A 23,558-nucleotide genomic window follows, 5' to 3' on the forward strand; every position below is an offset into this window, starting at 1 on the left:
CCTAAACCTATTGTACCTAAACACCACCAGGAGTGACACAACTTCTAATACCCATTCCTTCACCAGTGCATATTTTCTGCCACTAATGTCTCCGGTTTTCCTCCCACCCTCCTTCCATCCCTCCCCAGCACTCAGGGATTACTTCTGGCTCTGCACTCAGAAATCACTCCTAGTAGGTTCTGAGATCATATGGGGTGTTGGGAATAGAACCCAGGTCAGCGGAGTGCAAGGCAAACGCCCTACTCACTGTGCTATGGTTCCAGCTTTCACTCTTAATGTATACACACACACTAGTACATTAATGTATATATACACACATACATTAATGTATATATAATACATATATAACTATTACTGATGCTTTCTTATTGCATTCTCAACTCTGCATTTTTATGAGTTTTCCACTTTTCTTTAGAGCCCATTAAACTTACTGAATTAGTGTTTAGAGTAGATGCTGATTAAAATGAACATTAAACATCAATAGCCCATTGCTCATAGCGCCACCTTGTGGACTTGATTCTCTACTGTCCCTCATTGAAAATGACTGCAGGCCCTCTCTGGGATCAAACTGGAAAATAAGTCGTTTTCCAATTGTATCTGCAGAAAGAAGTATCTGCAGTGCATAATTCTTCATCTTTACGTCATTTAATTGATAAAAATGAAGTGAATAAAATGTAGTTAAAATAATAAATGACTGCCATGAAACCAAATTAAAACATTAAAAATCATTTCTGAATTATTTAATGGAGTCAAGGGGAAATGTGATTTGCTCTTTGGAGACCTGATTATAGTGCCCTTCTCATGACCATATCTGTTATATAAAGAGAGGTAGGAATGTGTGTGGGCTCTTTTCAATATCAAAAATGTTATGTTTGGCTAGCACTTGTTAGAAAGCAAAAACATTTGCTGCTCAAATATGATAATGTAAATGTTTATTGTACATGAACATTTTTTCTCCACTGCATGGTTCTGTTAGAGGACTTCTTTTGTGCATTTGATTGGACATGGTTCAGGAGAGCTCTAAAAACAAAATAAATAAAGATGTCACATGTCCTACCAGCCATTAGTCTGTCCTCAGATATTTCTGTCTTTATTTCTTGCATTAGGTTATTTGAGACTTTTCATAAGTCTGCCTATGATTGTAGTGTGGGGTCTCAAACTTCTATTATATGTTTCAGTTTGGGAAAATTATGTCATTCTGAAAAATGTATGAAATAAAAATAAATGTGCAGTGTTTGGGCATTATTTTGTGTGATTAAAAATGTCATTAAATTTAGGGTCATGGTAGATAAAATTGGAAATAAAAAGAAAAAGCCCATGTTACTCATTAAATTATTTGAGAAAATATAAGTTGAAAAGAATACATTTTGATTCCTATGTATGTAATTTAGACTCATTTGAGTCCCATTGGAGATCTATCCTCTTCCAGTTTCCATAAATATAAATGAGATTGCTATATGACTAATAAACCATTCAGAGTAGAGCATGCATCTTTTTCTATGGCACATATTCTTAAAGGTCTGCATATGGTAGTTTTCCATTGCTCAAGGCCAAGAAATCCAAAGATGATAGAGAAGTAATGCTTACAGGGGTCTCAAACTCGTGGCTTGCAGCCGCAAACGGCCCTCCATACAACATTTTGTGGCCCTGCCCTAGAGGAATCTTTTTTTGTTTTGTTTTGTTTTGTTTTAGTTGTTAGGGTCACAAACCCCAATGTTCAAGGCTTACTACTGATTTTGCACTCAAGAATCACCCCGACTTTGCCTCCTGTGGCCCCCAGGTAAATTGAGTTTGAGACCCTGGAACCATTCCAAAACCAGCATTGTGAAGAAAAACCACCTGTTCAAAATTTAAATTCATCTTTAATGAAATGATGAATAATCATTGCATGAAAAGACCAAGTATCTTTTTTTTAAAAAAAGAATTGGAAATATGGCCTGGAGAAAAGGAGCTAGTTTAGGGATTAAGGATGATGTCTTGTATACTTGAATTTGATCCCTAGCAAAGCCAAGGATCAGGTATAGTCCTGGTGACTTTCAGCACTGCTGGACCAGAGCACTGTAGTATTTTGCTAGTCATGGAGTAAACCATCAGCTCCTCCCCTTGCTGGGGCTAAGAGAGTGAGTGATTCTTGTACCTCCAGAGCACTGCTTGAGAGTTCCCTCCCACCTCTAAATTAAAACAAACAAACAAACAAACCAAAAAAACAAATGAAAGGGAATGGAAAGTGAATCAGTAGAGGTTATATTACAATTTAAATCACTTTATATTGGGTCAGGGAAACAGTATAGGGTGTAAGGCATTTGCCTTGCATTCAACTGCCCCAGTTTTATTTTTTTTAATTTTTAATTTTTTTTTTTGGTTTTGGGGTTACACCTGGTGGCTCTCAGGGGTTACTCCTGGCTCTGTGCTCAAAAATTGTTCTTACCAGCTCAGAAAACAGGGTGGGATACCGGAATTTGAACCACCTTCTGTTCTGGATCAGCTGTGTGCAAGGCAAACACACTACCGCTGTGTTATCTTTCTGACCCCTGATCCCAGTTTTAAATCCCTGGTACCACACAGGGTATTATCTTGAACCCTGTAACAAGTGAGTCCTGAGCACAAAGATAGGAGTAATAAGATCTGAGGCTATTGTCCAAATATTACACAGCCCCCCAAAAAAACCACTAAAATTACTTAAATGTAATTTATATATTAAGACATGTCTTATTCTATATTTTTAAATCATTTTTATTTTGACCAAAGTGGATTACAAATCTTTCACAGTAATTTTTTAGGTATATAGTGACATTGAATCAGGGGCATTCCCACCACCAATGTTGTCGTCCCTCCACCCCTGTTCCCAGCATGCATCCCATATATTCCTTCTTTGCCCCCCAGGCTGCTAGTGTAAGTGGTCCCCTCTGTGCCTAGCTTGTTGTAGATTGGGTATCGATTCTGTTGTTGTTGGCTTTGGATTTGGTGTCTAAATATGATCATTTTTTATTTCTACTCAATGTTCATACAACTGTTTGGCCTTAGTACCCTCCATTATTTTCCCCTCAATTTTTTGTTTGTTTGTTTGTTTTTGGGCCACACCCGGTGTTGGTCAGGAGTTACTCCTGGCTGTCTGCTCAGAAATAGCTCCTGGCAGGCACGGGGACCATATGGGACACGAACCAACCACCTTTGGTCCTGGATCGGCTGCTTGCAAGGCAAATGCCGCTGTGCTATCTCTCCGGGCCCATATTTTCCCCTCAATTTATGAGGCAGAACAAGATGGTTCAAGTTATGTGGTTCTGTTTGAAGGAAAAAAAGAGGGGGCAAAAATTAAAAAAGCAAAATATGGGAGGAGTCCTTTTAGAGGCTATAAATATCAATCTAAAAGAAGAAAGGGAAAAAGGAAAAAAAAACAGAACAACAATACACACACACACACACACACACACACAAAATCAAACAAACGAAAAGACCCAAAAAGCATCACAGCAATAAAGACAAACAATAACCATGGTCCCAGAATAAAAAAGAAACAAACCAAACAACCACAAAAACAAAAAAAAATTAATTTGTGCTTCTCTCTCTCTCTCTCTCTCTCTCTCTCTCTCTCTCTCTCTCTCTCTCTCTCTCTCTCTCTCTCTCTCTCTCTCTCTCTCTCTCTCTCTTTCTCTCTCTCTCTCTCTCTTTCTTGCTAGGCACAGTAAATATTGGGGAGATTAGAAAGGAGATTCTATATACATATTCATATACACCTCAACACAGGCCCCTTGCCGGGTATGTATTGTGAATTGGGGGACAAAAAAAAAATGGAAAAAAAAAAAAAAAAAAAAAAAGAAAAAGAAAGGAGATTCCCTTGGCCTAAGAGATACAGGGTTTCTCTGACCTTGAAGCATACTGTCATGGAAATTACTACAGGCTCCATACATGCTCTTTAACTCTCCCTTAGGTTCTTTGTGGTGTCCAGAAACTTTCCACTCGTCGTGGATGATAAAATCAGACCTCTGTAACTAGAGATCTTGGTATTTGCACAGGTCATAGGATGGAGCTTTTACGGTTCTAAAAAGTTCTGTTCCATCACTGTTGTTTATTTTATTTTTTTTTTTTTGTTTTGTTTTTGTGCCACACCCAGCGGTGTTCAGGAGTTACTCCTGGCTATCTGCTCAGAAATAGCTCCTGGCAGGCACCGGGAACCATATGGGACACTGGGATTTGAAGCAACCACCTTACGTCTTGGATCAGCTGGTTGCAAGGCAAACACTGTTGTGCTATCTCTCCAGCCCCCCATCACTGTTGTTTTAATCATTCTTCTGTAGTTGGTGATTTTTGCACCGATCCTAGGACAAAGCCTAGGATAGAGTCTTTCATTATGTTTCCAGAAGTTCTGCTCAGTTGCAGTTGTCTCAGTCAGACCTCTGGAATTAGAGATATTGGTTGTTGTACAGATCGTAGGCCAAATCCTAGACTAGGTTCTTTTTTATTGGTCCCAGGATAAGTTCTGCCCAGTCATGGTTGTCACAGTCCGTCTTCTGTAGTTAGCGATCTTGACTTTTACACAGATCAAAGGATGATGTGTATTCTGATTTCACCTTATCATTAGGTGGTGAGATAAGGCAACCTAGTCTTAGATCAAGTTGTTTCCATTTCCTCATTATCAGTATGTCATATCAAAACTGGCCCATCTTGGTGTCATAGCAGTATTAAGAATGTCCCAGAGGGAGTTTGGTTCCTGGAGCTGTTGCGGAGAACTGTGTTGGTTCTATGTCTGAGATCTAGGGTTCAGGGTTGGACAGTCGCTGTCTAATCACATGGATTCTAAGTTGGGGTCATATGACATATGTTCAAGGTGGGAGGTGCCTTTGTATTGTAAAATGTAGGAATTCTTATCCCTAGTAGATAAGAGCTTGTTTCTATATGTAAAATTTCCCCTTTTTTAGTATACCTTTGCAAAAAGAAATGGTGCTATATTATACTGCTGGTGCAATATAAAACATCTAGCAAGATGTTCTCTAGCAAGATAGTTTTATAACTAACTCATAGGTTGAAGAGCTTGAAATCTTGGTCCCTTAGTAATTTAGAATGTGATATTACTTAGAAATAGGGTCTTAAGAGAGGTAAGCAATATAAATGGAGGCCATTATTGTAGAACTAAACCAATATGACTGATTTTTTAAAATTTTATTCAGAGTTCTTTAATTTTAAGTAAACTTGCAGATACAAAATGAGATTTAGTCGAGCTTTTGCAGTTATTTTTTTATTCTGTAGGTGAGTAGGAGAACAGAATAACATGATTTTCTAATAAAATAGAAGCTAAGGGTATGTTACAGAGTAGTGTGATGTTATTCTCTAGATCTCTATAGAATCAGGGAACAGTCACCAATGGTATTAATATTATGTAACTGAATGATGAACATGGAATATTTATATTTCTCTTCAATCCTTGTTTATTAGATCAGAGCTCAGAAATCAATTTGCAAAAAATCATTTGCAAAACAATTTGCACAATTTTGGTTAAATCTGTATATGTAAATATATGAATTGAGAATATTTTAGATTTCTGGTATTTTTAAATGATATATTTATTTAAGTACCACAATTACAAACATATTTGTAGCTGGGGTTCAATATGACTGATGTTTTAATAAATAAAGGAGGACTGTACAGACATGCACAGAGCAAAGGCTATGAGAAGACACTGAAGAAAACTGTGTAAAAACAGGAGCAATACTACCACAAGTCAAGGATGCCCAGGCTCCCAGAAGCTGAAAGAGGCAGGATCATTGTCCCACAAGTTTCAGAGCCATCATGATTCCTGAAGCAACCCCCTTTAAAAAGACTTCTAGGCTCCAGAATTGTGAGATAGTGCACTTGCATTGTTCCAAGTCATGCAGTTTACAGCACTTTGAGCAGCCCCAAGAAACTAATGCAATAATGATAATGAATAACAACAAAGCAGTACTTATTGTATTGTCCTATGAACACATTAAAGAAACTGTCTTATTTATATCTGATGACAACTCTGGAAATCTACTGTTATCTCCCCAATACACTGACCAATTAGGATGCAAACTTACTGGTTTTAAATGAATTGCCCATGATCACTACAGTGAGTGAGTTGGGATTTGAGTCCAGGCTTGTTTTAATTCTAGATTCTCTGTGTTACATGTGTGCATGTATATGTGAAGAACTACTCCTCTCTATTTGTAGGTATTCTTGGCATTCTATGATCTCCCCACTTTGTATTTTCAAGGACATGTACGACTCATCATTTCTCTGGCAATAAAGTATCAGTAATTCTCTTGACTTTCTAATTTGAAATTTATGACCTTATTGGCCTCTTCTCCCACACCTCTCCATTTCTTTTCACCTCTTTCCATAACCCCAATGAATGTAGTTTAATATGTGTAACAGAGTGAAAAATCTACATTGAGTCAATTTTCTGCTTCAGAAGAATTTCCTTTAAAAAAATCCAACCAATGCCTTTGTCAAAAGACTAAATAAATCCTCACTGAAGTGTGATAACAGAGATCATGAAAACTAGGATAACACTTATATCAGATTCAAAATTTCATCAGTGAAGCTAATCCCTCTCATGCTAGAGGATAATTGTCCTTTCAAATATCAGAATAAATATGCTACTTTGGTTAATAATTATTTCTACATTACAGTTTAACTCTGCTCATTGATCTAAAACGTAGAATTAAGTTGATTTAGAACAGTTCTCTGGGTTGGTGCAGTTAAAAATGATTCCAGTTAGAATTAATTGTCTAATTCCAATAATTAGATAAAACAGACAGTTGATTGTGTTTTAATTATAGGCTACTAAAACTAAATACATCACCTTGGATTTCTATTAACTTATCTAAGATAACAAGAGAATTAAGAGTGAGTTAGGAACTACATATATATAAGTATATATATATATATACATATATATATATATATACACACACACACACATATATATCCCTTAAACTTATTTTTATCTTCTCTCAATCTTTATTTAGCATGTCAAATTCCACTTAGTCTTCACATAAAAGTAGTATTTGGGTAGTTATTTTTACTGTAACCAATAGTCATGGATGCAAAAAGAAGAGATACAAGGCAAAAATATAGTAAGCACTGTTACCAGCTGCTTCAGAGACATTAATTTATTATTTTGTTTTTTGGTGACCCAATCCCCCAGCAGTGCTTGGTTCAGTGTATGAGAATCACTCCCTACAGTGCTCAGTGGGGCACATGGTGTCAGAGATAAAACCTAGAACTCCTACATGCAAAGCCCATTTTCTAGTATATTGAGTTATTTCCTTGGACCCTTTAGAGACATTAATAGGGTGACTAAGATTTTATGCACAGGTGATCAGTATTTTTGATGGAAGCCACACCTAGTTGTCCTTAGGGGCTACTCTGTGTTTTGGGGTTGTTCTTAGCAAGTACTCAGAAAAACATGTAGTGCCTGGGATTGAACCCAGGCCCACTTCCCTCCCTCACTCCCACCCCATCCTCCCAGTTATCTGCAATTTTGATCTTCACTTTCTTTGCTTTTTTTCTTCAAAAACCAAAATCTTACGTGTTCTTTCACCCTTTACACTTATTACTTAACCTAGGTTGTCCCTCTCCTGACCACTTTACTGAAAGTTTGCACTGAGACTAAGTATACCTTCCTGATCATATCTTTTTTTAAAATAACATCTATATTTAAGCACCGTAATTACAAGCATGATTGTAATTGAGTTTTAGTCATAAACAGAACACCCCCCTTCACCAGTGCAACCTTCCCACCATCAAATCTCCCTTCCCACCTCCCTATCCCTGCCAGTATTCGAGACAGGCATTCTACTTCTCATTCATTAACATAGTCATGCTAGTTGTTAGTGTAGTTATTTCCCTAACAGGATTCACCACTCTTTGTGGTGAGATTCATATTGTGAGCAGGTCCTTCTGGCCCTTAACTCTATTGTCTTTGGGATTATTACAATAATGTCTTTCATTTTTTCCCCAAAAACTCATAGATGAGTAGACACAATTCTGGGTCTATTTCTTTCCCTCTGACTTATTTCACTCAGCATAATAGATTTCACGTACATCAATGTATAGAAAATTTCATAACTTTATCTTTCCTGATGGCTGCAAGATATTCCATTGTGTATATGTACCACTGTTTCTTTAGACATTTCTCTCTTGAAGGGCATCTTGGTTGTTTCCAGAGTTTGGCTATTATAAATAGCACTGCTATGAATATAAGATTTTTTGAATTGTATTTTTGTGTTCCTAGGGTATAGCCCTTGAAGTGGCATAGTTGGATCATATGGGAGCTCAATTTCCAAATTGTTGAGGAATCTTCAAATGTTTTCTATAAATGCTGGACTAGATGACATTCCCACAAGCAGTGAATAGGAATTCCTTTCTCTCCACATCCCCACTAGCACTGCGTGTTTTCATTCTTTGTGATGTGCACCAGTCTCTGTGGCATGAGATGGTACCTCATAGTTGTTTTGATTTGTGTCTCCCTGATGACTAGTGATGTGGAGCATTTTTTCATGTGCCTTTTGGCCATTTCTTCTTTGAGGAAGTGTCTGTTCATTTCTTCTCCCCATTTTTGATGAGATTAGATGTTTTTTTTTCTTGTAAAGTTCTGTCAGTGCCTTGTATATTTTGGAGACTAGCCCCTTATCTGATGGGTATTGGGTGAATCTCCCATTCAGTGGGTGGCTCTTGTATCCTAGGCAGTATTTCCTTTGAGGTACAGCATCTTCTCAGCTTATTATATTTCCATCAGTTTATCTCTGGAGAGTTTGGAGAGTGCTGTTTTCTCCTTGAAGATGCCTATAGTCCCAATGTCATATAGTGTTTTACCTACATGTTATTCTATACATCTTATGGTTTCAAGCCTGATATTAAGGTTTTTAATCCATTGGATTTTGCCTTTGTGCATGATGTTACTGGGGATATGAGTTTGCTTTTTTGCAAATGGCTAATCAGTTGTGACAACACCACTTGTTAAAGAGGCTTTCCTTGCTCCATTTTGAAAGTCTTGCCCTTTATCAAAAATTAAATGATTTTATGTATGGGGAACATTCTCTGAAATCTCAAGTCTATTCCATGTATCTGAGGATGTCTTTATTACAATACCATGCTGTTTTGATAACTATTGCTTTGTAATACAATTTAAAATTAAGGAAAGTAATGCCTCCCATATTCGTTCCCCAAGGATTGCTTTAGCTATTTATGGGTGTTTATTGTTCCAAATGAATTTCAGGAATATTTGATTCATTTCTTTGATAAATGTCATGAGTATTCTTAGAAAAATTCCATTAATTCTGTACAATGTTTTGGGGAGTATTGCCATTTTAATTATGTTAATTCTGCCAATTCATGAGCAGGGTATGTGTCTCCATTTCCTTGTGTCCTCTTTTGTTTCTTGAAGCAGTATTTTGTAGTTTTCTTTGTATAGGTCCTTCAACTCTTTAGTTAAATTGACTCCAACATATTTGAGTTTGTGTGACACTAATGAGAATGGGATTGTTTTTTAATGTCCATTTCTTCTCTATCATTATTGGTGTATAATAAGACCAGTGATTTTTTAGTGTTAATTTTGTATCTGCCACTTTGCTATAAGAATCTATGTTTCTAGAAGCTTTTTGGTAGAGTTTTTGGGGGATTTTTTAGATATATTATCATGTCATCTGCAAATAGTGAGATTTTGACTTCTTCCTTTCCTATCTAGATGCCCTTGATATATTTATCTTGCCTAATTGCTATAGCAAGAACTTCCAGCACTATATTGAATAGTAGTGGTGAAAGAGAGCAGCCTTGTCTTGTACTGGATTTTAGAGGAAAGGCTTTTAGTTTATCTTCATTGAGAATAATATTTTCCATTGGCTTGTGGTAGATGGCCTTGACTCTACAGAGAAAACTTCCTTTCATTCCTATCTTGACGAGTTTTTTTTTATCATGTTTTTTTTATTATCATGAATGAGTGTTGGACCTTATCAAATGCTTTCTCTGCATCTATTGATATGATCATATGGTTTTTATTATTCTTGTTATTATGTATTATGTTGATTGATTTATGATGTTAAACCATCCTTGCATTCCTGGGATGAAACTTACTTGATTGTGGTGACTGACTTTCTTGATGAGGCATTGGATCCTATTTGCCAGACATTTTATTGAGGATTTTTGCATCTGTGTTCATCAGGGATGTTGGTCTGTAATTTTCTTTATTTGACAGCATCTCTGTCTGGTTTTGGTATCAATATGATATTGGCTTCTTAAAAACTATTTGGGAATTTTCTGTTTTTTAATTTCATAAAAGAGCCTGACAAGGATTGGTAGTAGTTCCTCTTGAAAGGTTTGAAAGAATTAATTAGTGAGTCCATCTGGGCATGGGCTTTTGTTTTGGGCAGACATTTGATTACCATTTTAATTTCCTCAGTAGTGATGGGGGTGTTTAGATATGTTACATCATCCATTCAACCATGGAGGTTATGAAAGTCCAAGAATTTATCCATTTCTTTTAGGTTCGCATGTTTCATAGCATAGCGTTTCTTAAAGTAGTCTCTGATTCCCTTTGAATCTCTGCAATATCTGTAGTAATCTCCACTTTTCATTTCCAATCCAGTTTATCAAGTTTCTCTCTCTCTTTTTGTGAGTTCTGCTAGTGATTTATCCTCTCTTATTTATTTTTTCAAAGAACCAACTTCTGCTTTTATTGATCTTTAGGATTTTTTTTTGATTTCTACTTCATTCATTTCTGCTCTAAGCTTTGCTATTTCCTTCTACCTACCTATTTTTGGTTCCTTTTGCTGATCATTTTATATTTTTATAGGCTGTGTCATTAAGCTATTCAGGTAGACCCCTTTTTCCTTCCTGATGTGTGCTTACAAAGCTACAAAATTTCCTCTCAGTACAACTTTTGCTATGTATCATTGATTCTGATAATTTGTCTTCATTGTCATTTGTTTCCAGGAATGTTTTGATTTCCTCTTTGATTTTATCTCTGACCCACTGATTGTTCAGTAGTAGGTTCTTTCATTTCCAGGTGTTAAAGTTTTTCTTCTGTGTCCCTTTGTAGTTCACATCTAATTTTATAGCCTTGTGATCAGCAAAGGTAGTCTGCACAATTTCTATCCTTTTGACTTTATGGAAGTATATTTTATGTGCTAGTATATGGTCTATCCTAAGGATGACCCATGTATATTGGAGAATGTGTATCCAGTTGTCTAAATATATATATATATATTATATATTATATATTATATTATATATATATATTAGGCCTCTTTCTTTCATTTCTATTTTCAAGGCTAGTATATTTTTGTTGGATTTTAGTCTGGTTGACTTATCAAGTGGTGACAGAAGGGCAGTCCTGAGGTCTCCCACAATTATTGTGTTACCATTGATATCTTCTTTCAAATTTGTCAATAATTGTATTAGATATTTGGTGGTCTCTCATTGGGTGCATATATGTTTAGTAGTGTGATTTCTTCCTGTTTCACATATCCCTTGATTAGTATGAAATGTCCATCTTTGTCCCTTACAACTTTTCTGAGTCTAAAGTTTGTGTCTTTTGAAAATAATGTGGCCACTCCAGCTTTTCTTAAGGAAGTTGTTTGCTTGGATGATTTTCCTCCTGCCTTTGATTTTGAGTCAATATTTGATCTGACTATTCAGGTGTGTTTCTTGTAGGCAGAAGATTGGATTCAGCTTTTTGATTCATTTAGCCACTCTGTGTCTCTTAACAGGTGCATTAAGTCCATTGACATTGAGAGAGATAATTGTCATGGGACTTAGTGCCATCTTTGAGTAGAAGTTTGGTGTGTCTGTTTGACAGTCTTGTCTTCTTTTGTTGTTGGTGGTGGTGGTGCTGGTGGTGGTGATTTTTATTTATTTATTTTTTTAATAGAAAGCACATGTTTATATTTTAAAATACACATCTTCCATCATATCTCATTACATCATTACATCAAAAAGTGTAGACCAAAGTTTTTTCACTCATTTAAAATGCAGTAAAATATCTCCATACAGATTTGTCACAATTGTTCATGTATCTATAATTCTTTGTCAATACATTTAGTATAGTTCAAATTATACTTATAATCTTATATAACACATATTACATATATATCATACAATACCATAACAGGCAAAACAAATAAAAGCTAGGATAGAATCATTAGAATAATTAATAGATGTGATTTTTTCAAACAATATTTCCTTTTTATTTTATTATTCCTATAAAATAATTTTTATAATTATCTTTATTTAAACACTGTGATTACAAACATGATTATAGTTGTATGATTACAGTTATGCAGTGACCCCATGAAGTGCACCCAGTCTCCCTATTTGGGTTTGGTTGTCATGTGGGGAGCTCAGGGACAGGCGCTTTCTCTGGGACAGACAAATGGGAGCCAGGGCAGGTGTGCAGAAACAGAAAGACCCTGGGTGAGCCAGCTGTCAGCATGCTAAGGGGGGATCTAAGGAGACCTTTACTTGTTTTTCTTTTTTCTTTTCTTTTTTTTTTTTTGTTTTTGTTTTTGGGCCACAAACGGCAGCGCTCAGGAGTTACTCCTGGCTCTCTGCTCAGAAACTGCTCAGAAATGGCATGGGGGATCATATGGCATGCCAGGACTCGAACCACCATCTGTCCTGAAAGGCTGAGTGCAAGGCAAATGCCCTACTACTGTGCTATCTCTCCAGCCCCTCAGTTTTTCTTTTAAGACTGGGTTTGAATCTGTAAAGTTTCTGAGCTGTTGTTTTCCATGAAGCTATGTATATTTCCTTCAAACCTGAAAGTAAGTATGGCTGGGTGCAGTATTTAAGGGGAAGCATTCATTTTGTTGAGTTTTGTCACTATATCCCACCACTGCCTTCTGGCCTTAAGTCTTTATTGTGAGAGGTCTGCTATAAATCTTAAGGTTGCTTTTTGAATATAATTTCATTTTTGATCTTGCTGCTTTCAGTATTCTATTCCTATCTGTGGGATTTGTCATTGACTAGGATGTGTCTTGGGGTTCTTTTCTTTGGGTATTTCAGCTGGTACTCTTCAGGTATACAAGATGTGGTTGCATGCAGTCTTTATCTCTGGAAGTTTCTCTATAATGATGTACTTGACTATTGATTCTTCCTGGGGATTTTCTTCCTGGGTCTCTGGGACTCCAATTATTCATATGTTGTTTTTGTTGAGTTTATTGAGGACTTCTATTTTCATCTCTTTGCATTCTTTGAGTAATTTTTCCATTTTGTGATCATTTGCTTTAAGGCTCTTTTCCAATCTCTTCTGTTGTATGGAGTTGTTATGCATCTCATCTTCCAACTCACTGATTCTATTCTCAGCTACTGTTACTCTGTTGGAGAGGCCTTCCATAGAGTTTTTTTCATTTCATCTACCAAGTTTTTCAGACCTGTTATTTCTGTTTGGAGTTTTCTTTCTCTCTCTCTCTCTCTCTCTTCTTCCTTCCTTCCTTCCTTCCTTCCTTCCTTCCTTCCTTCCTTCCTTCCTTCCTTCCTTTCTTCTTCCTTCCTTCCTCTCTCTCTTTCTCTCTCTCTCTTTCTCTCTTTCTCTCTTTCTTTCTTTCTTTCTTTCTTTCTTTCTTTCTTTCTTTCTTTCTTTCTTTCTTTCTTTCTTTCTTTCTTTCTTTCTTTCTTTCTTTCTTTCTTTCTTTCTTTCTTTCTTTCTTTCTTTCTTTCTTTCTTTCTTTCTTTCTTTCTTTCTTTCTCTCTCTCTCTCTCTCTCTCTTTCTTTCTTTCTTTCTTTCTTTCTTTCTTTCTTTCTTTCTTTCTTTCTTTCTTTCTTTCTTTCTTTCTTTGTTAGTTTGCAGTTTTCTTATTTCTATCTTCATATCCTCCTGATTCTTGTTTGTGTTCTGTTCAACTTGATCTATGCTTTCTTTGAGCTCTATGAACATCCTTCATATTTCTTCTCTAAACACCTTATCTGAGAGACTAACTAGATGATTGGGCCTTTTACAGGTCATCAGAGCTGCCATCTTCATTCTCTATGCCTTGTGTTGGCCTGCATTGTTTCCCTATTGTCACGCTTGTAGTGTGGATTTTTCTACATGTTATGGTGGTGTTCATAGGCTAGAAGGTGCGAGCAACCACGAAAGCTCCTTTGGCTTCTCTGTGTGCAGAAAAGCTCACCTTTGAAGAAGAGCCCTCTGGGAACAATGGGCAGAGAGCATCCAATCCCAGGACACAGGAAGGCCGTTAAGGAGGTATAGGTGGTCTGTGGAGGGGGTGGGTTATTGCTGCACCTGGAGGGAGGTCTCGAGTGGTCATCTGCTGGACTTGGTGGCCAGCTGAGGGGGTGAGGGTTGCGGTCCCTGGCAGGAGGTCTCACGTGGTTGGCCTCCTAATCACATCTTAAGTAGTCTGTTTGTGTTAGTCTGTGTGTGTGTGTGTGTGTGTGTTTGTGTGTGTGTGTTCAGAACAGTTAATGATACAGTGTTGAGTTCTCCTACCCTCTTCTCTCTCTATCCACTCAGTTCTTCTCTTACCCTTCAGTATCAGGTATATTTTGTAAAAGTATTTACAAACAATTTTAAAAGATAACGTTTTCTATTTCTGAAGCATTGCCTACCATGCTCACCTTGAGGTTCCTAAGTATCTTTCTACTTCTGATCATCTGATTTTACTCACTCGTATCTCCTACTGTTAGTAATGTAATTAATGTTAGTAATGTAATCAAAAGTAAATTACAAAGTAATCCTGGCATCCCATATGGTCCCCAAGCCAGGAGCTATTGCTGAGCGCAGAGCTAGGAGTAGCCCCTGAACATCACCAGTTAGGCCCAAAACCCATTAACATTATGTTAACATTAACAGTAATGTTAATCAAAGTAAAAAATGGCACTTGCTTCCCCATGAAATGCTGTTTTGCAAGTAGATGGGTATAGTTCTAAGTCTTGTATCTATCTGCCTGGAAGTCTACAAAGTAACATCATTACTTGATTATATAACTTATTATTTTTTCTGATCTGCTTAATGTTTTCTATTTTTCATGTTTTAATTATTATTTGATTAAATTTAAACAATAGGAAAAGTGGGAGAAGAGCATAAAAAACAATTATTTAAAACATTTGTTTAAACACTGTGGTTACAAGGTTGTTCATACTACAGTTGTTTTTTCATGAAGTCATGAAATTTGTTTAAATGTGGATGGACATGGAGATTATTATGCTGAGTGAAATGAGTCAGAGGGAGAGGGAAAAAACATATCAACCTTGGTTCAATCTCTGCTGTCCCATATGGTCCCCCAAGCCAGGAGTGATTTCTGAGTGCATAGCCAGGAGTAACCTCTGAGCATCACAGGAGGGGGGTGGGATGTGCACTGGGGAAGGTTGTATATTGTATGACTGTAATTCAATCATGAACAATTTTATCTGAAAGAGAGGGAGGGAGGGAGGGAGGGAGGGAGAGAGAGAGAGAGAGAGAGAGAGAGAGAGAGAGAGAGAGAGAGAGAGAGAGAGAGAGAAGTTAAATGCCTGGCCCAGGTGCAGGTAGGGGTGGGGTGGATGTGTTGGAGGGAAGAGGGCACCAAGGAGGGTGAGAGGAAAGCTGTTGACATTGGTGACAGGAAATGTGCACTGGGGAAGGTTGTTGTACATTGTATGACTGTAACTCAATCATGAACAATTTTATTTGTGGGAAAAAGGTTCTATTTTTAAGAATTTTTTAATTGTTAGTCAATGACTGAGTAACTATCAGTTACTCAATTGTATATAGCAGTTAAATAACTTATTTTTCTGTTATTTCACTTGATGGAGAGAGAGAAATTCTGGCGACAGACCAATGACACATTTTTTTTTTTTTAATTTGGGTTTTGGGTCTAAGTGGTGATGTTCAGGGGCTACTCCTGGCTATGTGCTCAGCAATCGCTCCTAACTTGGGGACCATATGGGATGCCAGGAGATTGAATGGTGGTCTGTACTAGGTCAGCTGTGTGCAAGGCAAATGCCCTATCACTGTACCACCACTCTGCTTCTCTTTTTTCAATGACACATTATTAAATATCTATCTTATTTTATTCTATCTCTTTAATAGTAATTTGTTGACAATTCAAAGACAACATTCTTAGTTGTCATTATTTAATTCAAGACATCTTGAAATCAATGCCTTCCATAATCTTAAAGTGGTTGCTTCTCCAAAGCTATAATGTGTTATCTCTTCTGTTCTTTTTTCTAATCCTTGGGAGTCTCATCAATGCTTGTCATTCAGCCCTCACTCAGATGCTGAATGGGTGGTTTCATTTTAGAAGAGTTGTGGTACCAACAGTCATTTATTTATACAAAGATATCCTGCTGGATTCTCAGATACTTCATTATTAAATTCCCAGATACTTCAAAATTAAATTCAGTAACTTCTTGATCTGGCACCCTGATTTTATGTTTCTCTTGAGTCTTCTGTTTTGTTTAATAATATTCCCCTTCATTTAGGACAAGTCAGAGACTTTGCCATCACAACTCTGGTCCTTCTTTTATTCTCTTATCTTATGTGTAATTGGTTGTCATATGTACTTACCAAAATTTTGAGGCAAAGAATCTCTAGTAATTATTGTTTATATTTCTACATTCTTGGTGCTTGTTCTTTCTCTGGATTACTATGCTAGAACTCTATTCTGATAGCCTATTCCTATATTCCTATATTCTATTCCTATATTTTATTCTATTCTTATATTTTATTCCTATAGCCCCCATGTAGCCATATCACTTAGTTCAAATATTTTGCTATGATCTCTAATGTTCACATTTTTTATAATGGTATTCTAATTATTTCAAGATAGTCTCAAGTACTTCTTAAATGTTAATTAAAATTTTTAAATGAATTACTATGAAATACAGAGTTGAAAGGTTGTTGATGGTTGAGACAAAGTCATACAAACTCTCATTTCTTCACCACTGTTCATTTCCTGCCACCATTTTCCCTATTTACCTTCCATTCCTCCAACTCCCAACCCACCTTGGTGACAGACACTTTTCTTCTGTATGTGTGTGTGTTTGTACAGACACTTTTCTAGTTTGTGTGTGTGTGTGTGTGTGTGTGTGTGTGTGTGTGTGTGTGTGTATCTCTTCTCTTTTTTCCCATTAAGAACAGTGATTTGCAATACTGTTACTGAAAGGTTATCATGTTTTATCTGCTTGCAGCACCCAGTTCTTATTCAGAGTGATCATTTCCAGCAATTATTGTCATAATGATTCATTCTCTGTTCGAGCTACACTTCCTTCTCAGTTCTATAGTCATTGGATATTAATGAATTTCAAATTTTTTTTGTTTGGTTTTTTGGGACATACCCGTTTGATGCTCAGGGGTTACTCCTGGCTAAGCGCTCAGAAATTGCCCCTGGCTTGGGGGAACCATATGGGACGCCGGGGGATCAAACCGCGGTCCTTCCTTGGCTAACCTTTAGCGCCACCTCTCCAGCCCCCTGAATTTCAATTTTTGACATTTTGTCTGTCTTTTCACTTAAAGAAACGAAATGCATTTTCCCAACCATTTTTCTTATTAAATTCTTTAGCCCAGAATTCACTAAAAGTTACTAACATTTATTTTAAAATTCTCCATAATACCTAGCAATAGATGTACCATGCAATAAATGTTTGCTGGATTAGAATATAATAATGTTTTCTGAACATAAAAACAAATTGATATATTTCAGCTTTATATTTACTATAATTAGCAGAAGGCCAGACGTATAATAGATACTCTAGAAATATTTAATTGGAAACAAAAGCTGAATAATTACTAATCTGTGTGGTTACATGTATTTTTAATACTCATATTTCCCATATGATACACAAGGTAGTAAATAATATGTTATGGACATAAACTCAGCATTCTTTCGTATTCACCAACATAAATTTTTGCTCATTACAATGGCTTGGAATAACTATCTACAAGATTAGTATAAATCTAAATAGTTGTGAAATATATCTTTAGCCATTAAGATCTGATTATTGATAATAATGATTGCTTAGGCAAATAACTTACTTACAACTTACTTAAACACCGATCTTTGCATGGTATTTTGCATCTAGAGTGTCCTCAGGTTTCAGTATCATATATTTTGTGCAAAATATTTATTCCGTTTTCTGGCAGCAAAGCTTCCCAATATACTGAAAATAAAACACAGAATGTTTAAATCTGTGTAATGATTAGCAATGTAATTATATCTGTAATACAGATAATAGGGTCTAGTTGCTGAGCAGTTTCTTTATTTTTAGGATTTATTTAAATCTGTGTGAATTAGGTATTTGCACTTGAATAATTATGGGTTTTGAGATAGTTATATCTCTAAGCTTCAATTCATTATATTTGTACATAGTAATCCTTCTTAGCTTTCTTAATTAGGAGGATTCCGGGATTCTAAATATTTTTTAGTTTATTATAGAAAAAATTACTTCCTAAAAAATATTCTATGATATAGATTAAATAAGTGTCAATAAAAGAAAATCTACCAGATCAGAGAAATATCTTTCTTCTCAAGTAGATTTTCCTTGAATGAATTTTGTTATTTTAATATCTACAAGAAAAATTAATTATTGTTAGCATAAAAGTAAATAATCCTTTTTTTTTTTTTTTTTTTTTTTGTTCTTTGGGTCATGCCTGACTCTGCTCAGGGCTACTCCTGACTCTGTGCCTGGGGATATTTCCCAGCAGTGAATGGAGGAACATGATAACAAAGATCAAACCAAGTCCTCTCAGACATTGAAATATTTATTTGTCTTCAAATTTCTTTGTGATAGGCAGGATAAACATGGCCTCTGTGTTTTTACTCTTAGGTACCTTTTACTAAAGGTACTAGATTTTTATGGAATGAGGGAAGATTAGTACTTTGTCTGACAAACCTATTTTTTTTTTATTCAAGAGAATTAGGGAGAATGATTAAGACCATTGGCATTGGTGTCAGTCAGTCTGTGATTTGAGAATTACTGGGAGGAAGTAGAAGCAGACCACAGAGATGCTCTTTGACTCAGAGTCACAGTGGACCTGCATCCCACCCCAATGACTGGGGATTTAAATACACAGACTCCTGTGGCACCTCTGAGCCAGACCACAGAGTTTTATCTGGACCACAGACACCAGAAGGCTTGTGTTCATACCTGACAGGTAGAAATTAACTATATAGGATCTCTTCCCTATTCAAACTCTAAGAAGTGGATCACAAAGGCACCCCTAGAGTCCTAATACCAATGAATCTATCATCCCATCATTACACGCACACACACACACACACACACACACACACACACAACACAACACACAAAACCACTGGGTAACAACTCAGGGCAACTTAAACCTCTATCTTTAGTTTCCTTAGAGCAGCAAGAAGTATATTAGTTTTGTTTAACAATATCTGAACATTAGGAAAAAATAGTAATTTCAATGTTAAGTGATCTGAACAAAAGATTTTCAAGTAGAAGATCAATAAGTTTGAAGAGAATCTGTGGGAAAAAAACCCAAAGAACTTGTTCTAGTAGAAATGAAAAAGTTAAATAATATAATAGCAAGCCTTAGCAGCACAATTCAAGAAGCTGAAAATTGAATTGGTGACCCCAAAGACAAGGTCCATAGCTCTATCAATAAAGAAGAGGAGATAAAAAGGACACTGAGAAAGAAATGAGAAGAATTTATAAGGTATTATTGACAACACTAGGAGGGGTAGCCAAGAAGGAGACAAAAAAGGGAAAAGAAAAGCATAATTGGTTGAAGAAATAATAGCTCTGAACCTCCCCAACCTGAGGAGGGAGACTGGTATACAATTTCGGAGGTCCAAAAAGTGCCAAAATTAGTCCAGACAGAATAATACCAAGACACATTGTAGTCAAAATGGGAAGAATGAAAAGCAGAGATAAATTCCTTAAAGCAGAAACAATGCCTCACTTAAAAGGAAAAAAGAAACATAAGATTCACATTTCACATCAGATTTTTCAAATGAAGTGCAAGAAGATACTTAAATTTTATTTTCAAAGTACTAAATGAAAATAAATTTCAACTAAGAATCTTCTGCCTTGAAAGGTTATCAACCAGATCTGAAAGAATGATAAAAACAAAATTCCCAGATGATAAAAACAAATTCCCAGACAAACAATAGCTGAGTGCATTGGTTGCATCTAAATTACTTCTGCTAAAAATACTAAATGACCTCACATAAAAAGCAAAGGCTGGGGTATGTGGGGGTAAAAAAAAAAAAAAGCAAATGCCAAGTGAATAAAGCCACCAACATACAGACAAATGGCAACGAGTTCCTTCGTATCAACAAACAAATGTCAATGGACTCAACTCTCTCATCAAAAGACACAGATTCTGGACCAATTAAGAAATACACTGTGGCTTGGATCCTAGATTTGTCATTTCATGACTGACTTGAAAAAATAACTTGGTTTCTCTCATGCACAATTTCCTAATCTATAAAATATTTATTTATCCAACCAATATTTTTTGAGCAACTACAAATGCCAACTCATATGAAACAGACAAAGCAACAAGGAACAGAAAAGACAATAGTCTTAACCCTCAATATGGTGAAAAAGCAGCCTTCATATACTGTTGGGAATGTAAACTGGTTCTTCTCCTATGAAAAGCATTAAGTCGAAAATATCTATGTTCATCTATATCATTGCAGTATTATTTATAATAGATAAAGCCTGGAAAGTTGTGTCCAACAACAGATACATAGAAAAAAAATGTAGTTGTATATACATAGCAGAATACTACTTAGCTACAAGAGAAGATGAAATTTTGCCACCTACAATGTGGCTGGAATCAGAGGGGCCATGTTAAATAAAATGAAATGAAATGATCCAGTGAGAGTTACTCTCAGAACCTATTGAATTGTCTTATACATATGTGATATGTAAAAAAATAAGAAAGCACATTCAATGACTATAACCTCTTGGAATTTGAACACAGAACTGAGGCTATCAAGGAGAAGGAAGGAGGAAAAAAGGAGGAAAAGGGATAAAGGAGGAAGAAAGGAAGGGAAAAGTAACAGATTTAAAATGACACAAGGGTACTGGTGGAGGGTCTTGAATATTCTGGTGGTGTTGGAATGATAATAACTTGGTAAACCACAAGTATGAATGTAAACATTATTATAACAATATTGCATTAATTACATTTTAAAAAATTTTAGCCTTTGAGGAATTTGCTTTCAGGAAGCCAATAATAACAATACTTATCTCCTCCAATTGTAGTAGGAATTAGCTGATATAATGTAAGTAAACTGTATCATAAAGCCAAGTATCTAGTACATCCTGCTAGGGAGTTTGTGAAATAACATGTGTGTGTGTGTTAGTATCTGCATTGAGTTCCTTTACAGATCTTAAATTCTTGAAATTTTTCAAGACAAGAGAATCTCTTGCAATATTAGTTTTGATTCAATCTGTGACTCAAGTCTTCTAAGACCCTTATAAATTCTTAACTGACTTAACACATGGAAGATTGGGACTGGAGTGATAGTACAACAGGTAGGGTGCTTACTTTGAATGTAGCTGCTAGGAATGTAAAGGCTCCACTTGCTGTATTCCAACCCCTGGTGAACAGGTCTGAAACAGGGGCTCCACAAGAATTAAGAAAACATGACTGGGGCCGAGAGATAGCATGGAGGTAAGGCATTTGCCTTGCATGCAGAAGGATGGTGGTTTGAATTCCTGCATCCCATATGGTTCCCCGAGCCTGTCAGGAGCGATTCCTTAGCGTAGAGCCAAGAGTGGTCCCTGAGCGCTGCCGGGTGTAACCCAAAAAAACCAAAAAAAAAAAAAAAAAAAGAAAGAAAAGAAAAGAAAACATGACAGCCATAAGGCTTCCAGCCTCATGGCCTGAGCGCTGACCTTCCTCTCCACGTTATCTTTATTACTCAGACTCAATCCACATGAGTGGGGGTGGGGGAGAAGTAGTTAACAGAAAAGTACCTGTGTTATGCTAATGAAGCCTAGGTGGGTCTTTACATTTCAAAAAGGGTGGTGAAGGGAAGAGGAAACTAGGGCAAAGTCTCTGTTTTGGGATAAGTAAGGTGTGAGTTCTGTGTGTTTAGCTACAAGGAGTAACCCATGAACAGTGCTGAGTCTGGCAACAACAAAAGAACTATCAGAGGCAGCTTTTAAATTATTTTTAAATTGATTGAAAAAAATTCAGTCATTGTGAAGTTACAAAGCTATTCATGATTAGGTTTCAGAGATACAATCTGAACATAAACATACATAAACAACATAAACATACAACATAAACACCAATGTCTACATCCCTTCATCAATTTCATCCCCCGCCCCCCTTCATGTCCCCAAGTGCGCCTCTCACTTACCAGTCTGCGTCTACAAGAGGCAGTTAAAAATCTGGGTCAAACCCATTGATTCTCATTTATTACTCTTGGCTCTGCACTCAGGAATTATTCTGAGTGGTGCTCAGGGGATCATATCGGATACAGAGAATCGACCTGATCGGTAGCAAGTCTGGTAAGCACCTTACCCACTCGTCTATTTCTCCAGTCTTGATTTTTAGAAATAGATTTATATAGATCAGGGGTCTCAAACTCAATTTACCTGGGAGCCGCAGGAGGCAAAATCGGGGTGAGGAAGGGCCGCATAAGGGATTTCGCTTACCAAATATTCGCAATAAAAAATCGCATTAGTAAAAAAAAAAAAAAATCGCAAAAAAATCGCATTAAACATTTGCGTACCCCGAACGGAACTGCTCGGGGTATGCGAATGTTTAATGCGATTTCTTTCTTACTGATGCGATTTTTATTGCAATTATTCGGTAAGCGAATAATCGCGAATACTGCGATATTTGAAGGTTGGCCGCGGGCCACAAAATGTTGTACTGAGGGCCGCAAACGGCCCGCGGGCCGCGAGTTTGAGACCCCTGATAAAGATATATGTAGGTTTTTGCACTGTGATTCATAGTACTGTTGCTGATAATGTGTTTTATACATAACATTTTACCACTATACAGTATCACCTTCTCCTCGTTGAAAGCTTCACTTTACTGTAGACCTTGCCCCCTCCCTGTTCTATCCCTCATCCTCTTCAACTGGCATATTTTCTACCAAATACCAGTTCTCATGTTCTTTGTTTCCATTGTTTGGGGTATTTGTTATTCTACCATTAAGTTTCTTTATATCCAAACATATGAGAGAGATCATTCTGAGTCATTCTCTCGCCTCTGACTAAACTTAACACAATACTCTCCATTTCCCTCTATGTAGCAGCAAATTTTATGGTCTTATTTTTTTCTTATGGACATGTAACATTACATTATGTAAATATGCCTTAGTTTCTTTACCCAGTCATCTATTTTTAAATAATATCTTTATTTAAGCACCATGAGAGTCACCTATTTTTGGACACCTGGAATGTTTCCATATTTTGGCAATTTGGATAAGTGCTGCAAGGAACATATGGGAGGAAATGTCTTTTCTCTATTTTGCTTTTGAACTCTTGGTGTACATTCAAAGAAGTAGAGTTTCTGGGTAAAATCAGTTCTCACTTCCTAGATGTTTTTCTTTTTTAGTTTTTGGGTCACACCAGGTGAGGTCCAGGGGTTAGTCCTGCCTATACACTCAGAAATTACTCCTAA

General features: G+C 36.5%; 1 protein-coding gene across 1 annotated transcript in view; it reads left to right on the forward strand.

Moving 5' to 3' along the window:
• Positions 1-23,558, forward strand: part of PDE11A (phosphodiesterase 11A) — a 431,148-nt gene that overhangs the window by 80,476 nt on the left and 327,114 nt on the right. The gene's annotated exons all lie outside the window — the stretch shown is intronic.

This window comes from Suncus etruscus, chromosome 5, assembly GCF_024139225.1.
Source record: "Suncus etruscus isolate mSunEtr1 chromosome 5, mSunEtr1.pri.cur, whole genome shotgun sequence".
In the NCBI taxonomy this organism is placed as follows: domain Eukaryota; kingdom Metazoa; phylum Chordata; class Mammalia; order Eulipotyphla; family Soricidae; genus Suncus; species Suncus etruscus.